The sequence below is a fragment of the Streptopelia decaocto genome (genome assembly GCF_964273445.1).
Source record: "Streptopelia decaocto genome assembly, chromosome: 7".
In the NCBI taxonomy this organism is placed as follows: Eukaryota; Metazoa; Chordata; class Aves; order Columbiformes; family Columbidae; genus Streptopelia; species Streptopelia decaocto.
Genome location: NC_138661.1, coordinates 11,450,036 through 11,460,184, shown reverse-complemented (window position 1 = coordinate 11,460,184; position 10,149 = coordinate 11,450,036).

Below are 10,149 nucleotides of genomic sequence, written 5' to 3'. Positions count from 1 at the left end.
AAAGGATCAGATTACTGGAGGCTGAGACTCCCACTTACTTTTGCGGTTCAAAAGCAGCTGCTGCGTTCCAAGATGGGTATATCAGCGTGGCAAAAAGCTTTGCTTGGGGTCAAAGCCAGTTTCTCCCCAGCGTGATTAGGGAAATTTTCTGTGTCCAGGCTGGAGGCAATGACCCCAGCTTTGGGACTTGGCAACGCTTGCAAACCTGATGCTTAATGTCACTCAGTACTGGAGTTTCCATGCGCCGTGCATGGAAAATCTCGCGTCCAGGCATATATTACCCTGGGGGTGGGGTGGCAGAGCGACCAACGCTGCCTCCTTCTCATGTCACTAGGAGCCATCCCTTCCTTCTGGGGTTTTCCTGCGTGGCGTGTGGTGTTCATGCACATAAGGATGCAACAGGTGCTACCTGATGACTCCAGGGGATGCAATTTAAACTGGTGCTGGTTTTATGTCGCTGTGAGATCTGTGCTGAGTCCTGGCTGTTCTCTTTCCTCGAGGCTGAAGGCAGGGGCAGTTTTTCTGTAATTAACTATATAGGATGAGCATCAGAACACTGTTGTCTTGCTCCTGACATATTTTAAACTTAAATCCACTGGATCCTCAGGTTTATTTAATGTTATTCCATCGACATATTATGAGATATTTTCATTTGTCTTTGATTAGACGTCCGCTTAGTAGTTCTTTCTTTTAGATGTATTCTGTTTGATTCACCTGTCTAAAGGAGCAAATACTATTTTCAGTGGAATTAACCTTTATTTATACCACTAGTAAGAGATGGAAATTGTTTTTTATTATGTGAAACTGAAAAATGTCACATCTAAATCAAATAAATCCTAATTAGTAGTTTTACCTTTCCCCCCCCCCCCAAAATACAATATTTGTGTGAATTCTTTTGTGGAGAAAAGTGATCCTTGGCAGCTACAGGGAGCCATGACTCTCATAACAAACATCACAGCCCTCACATTTACGTTATAAAAGCTGTTACTCACATGCACTGCTTCCATCACAAATTAGAGCAGGGCACCCTTCTTCCCATTGTCTTTGAAAACATATTGTGGCTTTCATTTCAGAGACAGTAACTCTCCAAAGTTTATATTCACTCAGTTCTGGAAAAGTAGGATTTTAACAAAGTTTCTGGTTTTCTCTCTTTAAAAACAAAACAAAAAAAATCCCAGAACAACAAACAACTTTAAATACTAAAAAGGTGCAATTTTCCTCTAAGAATGCTGATAAAACATTTTCCTCCATTTTGTCCAGTATTTCTGCCATGAAGAGTCCAAAAACTCGACATCTAACCTTAGCAGACTGCCCTTCTGGAGACCCTCCCTGAGCTCACCTGTGAGCTGGGCAGGAGTGGGGCCTCCAGGGAGGTGGGGACACACACCAGGAGCTGTTCGCCTCATGTTCAGCTTTCAGACCCCAGACCTTACTCTACGAAGGACAAGGATCTTTTCATCCTGCCTGACAATTCATGCCCGCACACCGAAGCAAATCTTTTTAAAATGCCCGTGATGGCGGTGAGTCCAACCATTATATGGATGTTTGCAATCAAGCCAGCATTCAGCGTCGGCTTGGCTCCTGGAGTGTGACAAATTCTCTTTATGAATTAGTCATTTCATTTATGAAACATAGGTTGGATGTTGTCACACACCCACGTGTCCTCTATACCCCTGACAACTGTACCCCCACGCATTACTATTCAGCAGGCAATGAAGCCATTAAAACCCCTGGGACTGGGGTGCTGCTGGGATGTACAGCCAGACCCAGGAGATGGGGAAAGCTCCAGATCCCACAGTGCTGGAAATCTAAGAATAATTTATTGTTGCTCTTAACTATTCACTGATCATTATTTGAGCAGGAAGAAGCAGCACAGGCACCTGTCTTGTCAACCCAGCCTTCATTTGGCAGCCCCGTACGTCCTCTGGGATTAACTCTTCAGGCTGGTGAGGTCTTGCAAATACAAAACTGCAACTGTAGACACACAGGCAGAACAAAATAAACTCAACATGGGATGAAAAACAGCAACTCAAGTGCTATTTCCCTGGTAATGCTCTTTAACTCTCAGCTTGGGTGTGTAGAGGGAAGCAACTAGCTTTTTTCCCCAAAACTTATGGTGGAGACAGAACAAAGTGAATTGTACACAAAAATGGTCTCCACGTAGCTGTAAAGTGCATGGGCCCTGGAAACAGCATGGTTGGATTTTTTTACTTCTTAAAGGCCATGTCCAGCCACCAGCAGGACACACATGTCGCTGGGACAGCTCATCCTCCCCCTTCTCATGACACCAAGGTCTGGGACCTCCTGCAGAAGAGGTTTCTATAAATCTCAGGCGCTCTTGTCCATCTTGGTTTTGGTAATTTGGCTCAAAGGTGCAGTGCCAGTGTCCCTTGTGGGGACAGGAGCTAGCCCCACTCCTGCAAAGGATTTCTGCCGAGAGGGAAGAGCACCTCCTTGTGCCTTTTCCGCCATGAAGCCCTTCAGGTACCACAGGGATGAGCAATCGCTCCCACTGTGCTGAAACCAATTTTGCTCCAACAGAAACAAAACAAAACAAAAAAGATGGGATTTGGGACACTAAACGCCAGGAGAACTTGGTGCTTAAAGCACAACCAGAAAACACAAGCAAAGGCAAAGCAGCTGTTTGGCTCCTGCTGGTCCCAGCACCTTCCTTCTAAGTTGTCGAGGGTTAAGATTGCGGGGTGACAATAAAACCCTGGCAGATGTATTGTTAACCCCCTCTCCCCCCCCCTTCCCCCAATGTCTATGGCAGTGGGCTCTGGTCTGCAAGCAGGAGGGTCACCTGTGGTGGGATGAAGCCAGCAGGAGAAGCCTGAGGTGCCTGTACCCATGCAGAGGTGCCTGGTCCATACCCTGCCCGAGGCTTGAGCTGTGCCTGCCCTGTTTTGGGGTAGCTTTTGGTATATCACCCCTCTCCGTGCAGCTAACAGCCCCGCTCCCCACTGCAGCCCATCTGGACAAAACCAGCAGGTTTTTGCTGCATTCCCCACTGCACGTTCCCAGGGCCAGACTGAGGGTGGGCTGAGACCAAAGGAGGCAGATGAAATGGTCCAAGAGCTGCCCAACATGTTTACCCAAAAGCAAAGTAAAAGCAGCAGCTCTGAGTCTCTCCAGTTGTCTTTCCTGGTTACTCTTGAGTTGCCAGGAAAACCATAGACAAATTAACTAATTTGTTCTCCTTTTTTTTTTTTTCCCCTCTAGTAAAGCTCACATGCGTTTATATGAAGACATCATAAAATGCTTCTGCCATACAGAACTCTGCCAAGAGCTGTGCTTGTTATTCCAGATTTACAATAAAAATTGTTGTGCAAATGACCTAGATACATAAAGTACATCACTTAAGTGGGGATTTGGCTTAATCCAGCATACATATATAATCAGAAGATATATCCAGGCTTGGGAAAACACCATGATATGATCTTACAGAGTCTTAATATATGAGTGTGCATAGGTTACAGGAGAAGAGACAGGCATTACTGCATTAATGCTGGAAACTCTCTATTCTATCAGTTTGTAACCTGTGCTGGCCAAAGGAGAGAACTAAGAGCATCTTGAGATGTAAATCGACCTGATCCACCAACTCGGTGCCTGGACTGAAGTCGTTTGACATCTTGCATCTCAGTCTTGGAAAACTGGATAAATGACTGATTCCCTAAATGAGAACCAGATGCTACTGCGCTTTAGAAAAATCTCCCTGCTAGTGGAACTATTCTTACTTAGAAGGAAAATTCCACAGGCAGCACTTTTTGTGCCTTGAACACAACAGAATACGAGCTCTTAGCATGGCTGTGGATGGCAGGATGAGGCCCATGCTTTACACCAGAACAGCATACAGCTATCGCTATAATGCAATCACGCCTGGGGTGTTCATAAACAACAGAGCTTCCGTAGCAACATATGCTATAGGCGATGCATCGCAGTAGGTCGGTTTGTAAGTACTGTACCACTGCAGAGTAGTTAATTTACACAAGTTAAACACGCACAAACCAAATGAGGCATAATAGTACAGAGCATATGATGCCAATAAATAAAATATTAAATATTGCTAGAGCAACCATCAGCTCTGCTCCAGAGAGAGATTTCGGAAGAAACTGGAAGAGCTCATTTCCACTCCAAATTTATTGTGGTTAGCACTGCACTCAAGATACTCACGTGGACATTTCAGCTTTACAAGGCACCACTATTTATTCTGTTTTATTATGTCACCTTCCTTTTCAGTGCATTTTAATAAACTTAAAGATCATGACTAGAACTTACAGGACTGTGTATGCCAGCACTAACTCAGAAAACTTGCATATGCCAGGCTTTCTACAGGCTACTAGGAACATATAACACTCTGTACACTGAATTATCCCATAGTTGAGCTAGATCTTCTCTTTGCAGATTTTCTTTTTTTTTTTTTAACCTAGAATGATACCATTGCCCTCTGAGTAATGTTTTGCCTCCAACTCAAAGCAAAACACTGGACACAAAATATATGAAAGAGCAGGAGTGTCTGACATCTAATGTGAAAACAGTTAATGCAGATACTCAACTTTGATCACAAAAGCATAAACCAACCCCAGCAGTATCCATGCTTCCAGGCTAGGTCTGGTGAAGTTGTGCTCATGAACCTCCAACCCCAGGTTCCTCTGAGATCACATATGTGCAGAAGTAGTTCCTTTGACTTTGTGGACCCGCTTCTAGATGGGTAACACACTGAATTTGGGCATTTGGACTGTTATTAGAGCTTACTTTTGAAGTGACTGTGGCCCTGTTTGTCTGGTGTGCATTTCTTGGCAGCTTTGCTGGGCCTCCACTGAGAACTTTCCTCATGTGTCTTCTTGGAGAGATCAGGTAGCTCAAAGAAAGGAAGGATTAAAAAACAGAGGATGGGATCCCTTATGGTGCTGATGTGTTTGTCTCTTCTCATTGAAAAAAAACTTGCAAAAGGGCATATCAGCTGAGCTGGTCTCTTCTGCACTAGAGGCTGGTGGATTTGGCCCACAGCCTGGAGTATAAGTCAGCTAATATGCCCCATCTTTGCTAAGCAGCTTATTTTCTGTCTTTGAATTCCTACATGACAAGCACACAAAGAGCATATTAAAGATTAATGCAAAAGGCCCTGAAGATCGGAGCTTCCTGAAAAGCGTCGCGCAGCAGGTCCTCGTTAGCGCGTGAGAGCAGATGGACTCACCGCCGGGGGGCTGACAGCACACACAACACCTCTCCGCACTTTCTTATCCAGACTAATGCCTCGGAACTTTGTGAGCAGCCTCAAAACGTACATAAATGATTCAGAAGATGGATTAACCAGAAGGGAAAAGTGTTGCTTGCTGGGCTGTAGGAGTCACAGAATCACAGAATCACAGAATGTCAGGGATTGGAAGGGACCTCAAGAGATCATCCAGTCCAATACCCCTGCCGGAGCAGGAACACCCAGATGAGGTTACACAGGAATGTGTCCAAGCAGATCTTGAATGTCTCCAGAGTTAGGAGACTCCACAACCCCCCTGGGCAGCCTGTTCCAGTGCTCTGTTACCCTCACTGAGAAGAAGTTTCTTCTCAAATTTAAGTGGAACTTCTTGTGTTCCAATCTGAACCCATCACCCCTTGTCCTACCATTGGTTGTCACCGAGAAGAGCCTGGCTCCATCCTCCTGACACTCACCCTTTATATATTTATAAACATGAATGAGGTCACCCCTCAGTCTCCTCTTCTCCAAGGTAAGGAGACCCAGCTCCCTCAGCCTTTCCTCATAAGGGAGATGCTCCACTCCCTTCATCATCTTTGTTGTCTTGTGCTGGACTCTCTCCAGCAGTTCCCTGTCCTTCTTGAACTGAGGGGCCCAGTACTGGACACAATATTCCAGGTGTGGTCTCACCAGGGCGGAGTAGAGGGGAAGGAGGACCTCTCTTGACCTACTAACCACCCCCCTTCTAATACACCCCAGGATGCCATTGGCCTTCCTGGCCACATGGGCACAGTGCTGGCTCATGGTCATCCTGTTGTCCACCAGGATCCCCAGGTCCCTAGACCTCTGTTCTGGTTCTTGTTTCACCACAAACCTAGAAGAAGCCACTTCATCTATCTGAGCTGAAGTCATACAAGGAGATTTATATGTCCCCAAATTTTCAAACCTTCCATCTTTACTCTCCTAGAAATACCTACCTTTCCTCAGTAAAGTGTTCTGCATTTTTACATCTGACATCAATAGTCACATACACCTGTGAGATTCACAAACTTTCTCATTGGCAGGGTCTAGTCCAGGAGAGTGTCCCCACAGGACAGATTTTGGTTGCTTCTTCTCAGGGCAGGAGGAAGGTTGCTGAGCAGTTAAGTGTTCGCCTCTAAGAGCATGGCCTCGAGATGATAAACCCATTAAAAACAGTGATACTCTTCACATTTTTAACCCTTTTCACCTCAGACTTAAAAGCAGCAAATTATATGCCAAGTATTTCAGAAATTATTAAAATTAAAAAAGACTACCCAATAATACTTCTAATGCCCACACAATGTGACACTGAACACTGCTGCCTAGCAAATTGGACAAGAATCATTACACATGATATAAGAACATAACTACAGTGTTTTACTTGCAGCTCCTGGAGACAGTATATGGTTTGCATAAAACACACTGGTGAGGTTAGCATGATTTAGGGATTACATATTCAAACTAATGGGTGGAAACATGCATGCAGTTACTAGAAGATGTTGCTCTTAGCTTCTTGACTTTTCTCCTGTTTGACATTTACTTTCATGTTGCATTTTGGGTGCTGACATTGAGCTTTATACACAAAAAGGAAAATAGCTCAAATTTTCTACATTCCTATCAGCAGTCGCCTGATGTTGCTACACACCCATCTCTCCTCTCCAGGACGCAGCTGCCTCTGTTGGACACGAACAGCCAAGAGAGAGATGAGGAGCCAAATCTGCAGCTGGAGCGATGGTTGGTGGCCAAACCCTGCTGCTAGCAGTAACACTACTGCCTGTCCAGAGCAGGTGCTGGTTCCCAAGTGCCACCAAAATAACACCCACAAAACAAACTGTTGCCCTTTTTGCAGCCCACATGTACCTAACAGCTTTCTGCTCTGCCTTCTTTTCATCTTAATCTGCCGGAAGAGCTGACACAAGGGCAGTCACCCATCACCAGAGTCATTGGCAGATGCTTGCGACCCCTGGGAATCCCTGGGGCTGGCTTGAGCCATTGCTCCAGATTACAGAGCAGAGGGACAAACAGCAAACGTTTGTCAGAGCTCTCAATGGGACCTGCCTCAGCTTTGTCTCCTGTGCTCTAACGCTGAGGTTTTCTTTGTTTAGCCCCAGCACTGCTCAGCACCCTGAGTGATGCCATGAGCTCTCCACCCCTCTGCTCTGTGACAATCCACTGGAGCTGCAAACCCGGACAATTCCCGGTTGTTTTCTGAGCTTGCATCTAGTTTTGTGGCAACTCCGTATCTTGCTAAATAATCATCAAGCCACACAATTTAGCCCACAGCCTGGAGCATCATACAAGTACTTTATTATTGTCAAATATTCAAAATAAAACTTTATTCGTGGAAGAACATGTTTCAAAACATCTAGCAATCTCCACTTTCTTCAGCACAATCTTTCCAAGTGGTGGAAAAAGAAATAACTAGTCCAGCTTCCAGAAATACACTGCTCACCGTAGAAACTATAAACTAAAACAACCCTACCAGTGATTGCAGCTCAATGGAGCATTTTAGTTAATAGCTTATTTGAGTAAGAGGGATATTTGCAAAACATCGCTGCTAATCCTGCCATTTGCTGTATGTGGAAAGGCTCCAGCCGATTTCAGTGAAACTCCACCCATGCAGAGCAGGCAGCAGAATGAGGGATACAATGAGCTCCTGCCTTTTTTACCAAAATAACCTGTCAGCAGTTATGTTTCAATGTAAACTAATAACAAATACACATGGGATTGTTTCTCCATAGCAGTTTAACTTTTTTTTGTTCTCTGTCCCAGCAGAGCAGTTCAGGATTTGCTTTCACATCAGCTACACTGGATGACCATTACTAGCTGTGGGTTAGCCAAGGCTGGGTGTGGATTATGGAGTAACTAGCCTCTTATGCTTCCCCAAACCCACTTATTCTGGCCTTTCCCCTGTTCAGCACTGGGAAAACCTCTCTGTCTTTCTTGGGACAGGTGGAAAATTATAGGAGTGCTCCAAGCAGGGTTTTTTACCCTGCATCTTCCCTGCAGGCTGACACTGCTCCTATTCACAGCAGCTCCCTTGGCTGGAAGTGCCACCAAACTCATGCCAGAGGGTCTTGTGTGCACAGATGAGTGAAATAATAACACTGGGTTTCAACTCAACTTAACTCCACAACAAAGAGCACGTCCTTTGGACCAGATTTCTCTTTCTGAAGTCTTAGCCATTCCATTTAGCTCAGGTTGATTTATACCTACCTGTCTTCTGTTTCCCATGAGAAGTCACAAGTTGAGTTTTAAAGGCAAACCTCTAAGTAAATTTATAGCCTACATCAGGTTTTTCATCTTGGAAGAAGCAAAGCCATAAATTTCCCATACAAGTACTTCAAAAATCATCCCCTTTTTGATTCATTGTGCTTGAAAGTCTTTCTGAGCCAGAAAAATGCAGACCTCTCTGGGATATTCATTTTGAAAGTGGAACAAAGGACTGAGGCATCATTTAGGAATTCTGTTCAACACTCCAGAAGATGAGCAACTCAAATAGGCAACGGCATATATTACCTTCCTTCTGACCGAGTGACAGCAGCCTCTCCATCACACAGACAAAAGGCACATGAATACTCCAAAAGAGGCCAGTACTAAGGAATGTGAACCTTCAAAGTTTTAAGTGCCTGTTTCAAGAAATTGAAACAGCTTTTGCAAAATACATTACAAATTGAAGACAAATGTATCTGTGCAGATGTTTGCAAAGGCTGGGTGGTCTAAGCACAAGGACCTCTGGGCTGTAGGATTGTCAGCTCCAGGTGTTCAGGAGTTCTGTGGTAAGCTTAAAATTACAAGGTTTAAAAAGAGTGGACCTGGGCTCCATAATTGCTTTTTGCAGCAGGGGAAGAGGAACATTACAGCTGAGAACATCCTTTAGAAAATCCCCACACTGAGATTCTCTGACAGTCTCATGACTCCAAGTACTGAATTTCCAGAGAGAGAGTGAGAGAACGTGATCTAGTGAGCAATAAACTCTAAGTCAATGATACTGCCTTGGAAGCTGATGTTCCCGCACCATTTCAATCCTACTCTGTGATGCTGGACCGGTTGTTGGGTCCCTCTGTGCTAAACCCACACAAAGAAATCAGCCCCAGGGCCAGACTCCTGGGCATCCTGTAAACCTGCAGACTCACCAGAGGAGACACCGAGGCTCCCTAGGAGGCACACGGCAAGCTGTAGCGCCTGGGAAACAGGACTCATAACAGCCAGCCTGAAACTTACGGGGAAGCCCAAGTTATGCTGCAGGAAATCCTGAGGAAGGAGGTGGTTTGAGTTCCACCTCTCTCAGAGACTTACACAACAGTACCAAGGGGTGTTTGTTTCTGCTCAGTGCCTGCAGCCAGGAGGCTTCCACCTCAGCCTTCTCCTCCTCCTAGCACAACAGAGGGGCAGCCCCATTGGCAGGGAAAGGCATTTTGGGGCCTCCCTTCCACCAGGTCAGCTGAAAAGAGCACAGCTCAGGGGCTGGTATTCGCAGAGATTTAGGGACAAGGGAAAGTGAGACTCCAGGATTTCAATATTTGCTCTAGCAAATAATGACTCCAAAATATTCTTTAATTGATACTTATCTTCCAGCTGGGTGCCCTAAGCGGCAGCCTGCAGGGTCTTTGTCTTCTCAGACCAATGACTGTTTTATGTTGCATGCAAAGTGCAGTAGGTTTTTAGTTTTTTCAGGGGTTGAAAATGGCCTGCAGCCTCACAACTCCCTAGTCCTTTACAGAACACTCACCGCTTAAGTAGGAAACACAGTCAAATCCTCCAAGCAGATATAAAAACTCCTGAGGCTTCCTCACATCCTGCTGCGTTCACTAGCCAGCTGAGCCACCAGGTCTGTAAGTGATGGCTTCATCTCAATGCTGCCCCCTGGGGAAAACACTGAGCCTCTCAGATAGGATGGGGAACATGTCAGTGACATATTCTACCCAGAAAAG